The following is a 2,139-nucleotide window of genomic DNA, read 5'->3' on the forward strand; positions in this document are numbered from 1 at the left end:
GTGTGTGTACTGTGATAGCACCTTTAATGGAAGGAAATACATATTTCAATGGAAACAATACAACTGGAAACAAGAAGCTTGAAACTATTGAAGTAATATTTGCAATATGTTTTGATTTTATTCTGACTCTTTCTTATTTTGGATAAAGTGCCTGTCCCTGGTACTTTATACATATATTCTATGTGACTTTTATTTTTACATATTTTGGGATACTATACAAATGTTGTCCACTAAATCAATTATTACATTTTAATATGGGAAATCATGTTCTTATGTTTCCAAAATCTCCTTCTCACATTATTCCATTTTCATGTAATTCTTTTCACTATGTATTTAAGATCTCTGTGAATTTTTCAACAAATATTTGGAGACATTATATTTAAAACATTACCTACTTTCTACTCCCACCTAATTAAAAAAATATGTCAATCTTTTTGCCTTTTCAATAATTTACCTTTTAATTTCTAGCTTTTTTTCAAATAACATGTGAACGTTTATTCTTTTCATGAAATTGCACCTTAGAGAATTACTGGAGTGCAGTATGTAGAGAAAAATACTCCTTTAAGTTAATTTAAAAAAATAATTAGTAGAACGTGGTTATGGGAGGTTCTTTTTTACATTGAACACAAGAGGAACCAAGTCCTATACAAGGGCTTATCCAAATGCTGAACAAGAATGGCTATTCTTAAATTAGTGACACCCATCCTAACTGTTCATTCTTTCCCCAGAGAGATTATATAATACTTCATAAAAGCATAGTATTTTTTTTCTTGTGGTAGGTAAATTCCTAGCTGCCCTGTAATCTCTAAATAAAGGCAGAGGTGGGAAGTGTGAATGCATAATTTACTGTTATGTAAATGGCATTCAAGTTTTCAGTTAGTATTTCTGATTTCTGCCTCCACCTCTTAGTCCTTCCTTCTGATAAACCTGCTGTCTCTAAGATCAGTCCCTTGGGTTCCAAAAGGCTTCTCAGCTAGTTCTTCACACCCTCCAGGTATCCATGTAGGCTGTTACTTTATCTGCTTTGATTTATCAATAAATAGTCCACCAACCCACTTTGTAAAATCTAAAAATTGTTTAAAATTTTTCAGCTGTTGAGATGCTCCCTTAATTGTTATAAAATCATGTAAATCAGTTTTTCCTTTTACTCTAAGGATGATTATGTCCTTAAATTTTTATCATCCTTCCAGTTTCCAGTTTGGATTGTAGAGATCTCAATAAAACATCACTCCAGTTCTTAGAAAAAAATTTGAGGGTAGCTAAGCTCAGTGTAAATTCATAACCATATTAACCCACTTTAGAAAAGAGATCACAGAGCAACAAACTGGTACATAATGTTTGTACTTTTAACATAAAAGAAAACTACTTAATTGTCTTCATTGCTTATTTATAAGACAGGTAAAAACTAATGACTATCACAAAAACATCAAAACTTATAGAGAACATTTTTTTTTAAGTTTTGATGCTTTAAAAATTGAGAAAAAAAAAGAATTAAAAAAAAGTTCAAAGAATTTCCATACTCAAGGTCCAGAGAATCTTTCAGTCATGACCCACAGTCCAGATGGGCAGGCTGCAGACGATAAATCTGTTTCCTGGAAAAAAAAAAAAACTATGGGAAGGAAGATTGACAACACAGATGCTGATACTAGATACAAAGCAGTATATTCTTAATGGAGAGTATACTCTCATTACATTCACATGTGCATTGTAAATGCTCAGACAACAACTAAAAATTAAAACAATATAGAATATAAAATGGAATATTTATCAATTGCACTAGAGAAGACTGGAAAAAAAGAAAAAGAAAATAAATAAGAGATAGAACAAATAAAAATACTCAAGATGATGATAGGTATAATCATCCTCATTATGATTAAATGTAAATGACTCCAACACTATGCAAAAATAGAGATTATCAGATTTTCTTTACATATTTTAGAAAAGCAAGCATTAAGTATATAACATCATTTATATGTGTGTATGTATTGGTGTGCATTTGGGTCTGTTTGGGGAATTAAATAATAATATATGCTTGATTGTTCATTGAATCAAAAATTATTTGTTCTTTTATTTTAATGATATAACATTACACATGGGAAACAATGAAAAGTCTTTATCAAGCAATAATTTAGTCCTTTT

The sequence above is a fragment of the Marmota monax genome, unplaced genomic scaffold (genome assembly GCF_021218885.2).
Source record: "Marmota monax isolate L192 unplaced genomic scaffold, Marmota_monax_Labrador192_F-V1.1 WCK01_AAM20220418_F8-fsc00248, whole genome shotgun sequence".
Lineage (NCBI taxonomy): Eukaryota > Metazoa > Chordata > Mammalia > Rodentia > Sciuridae > Marmota > Marmota monax.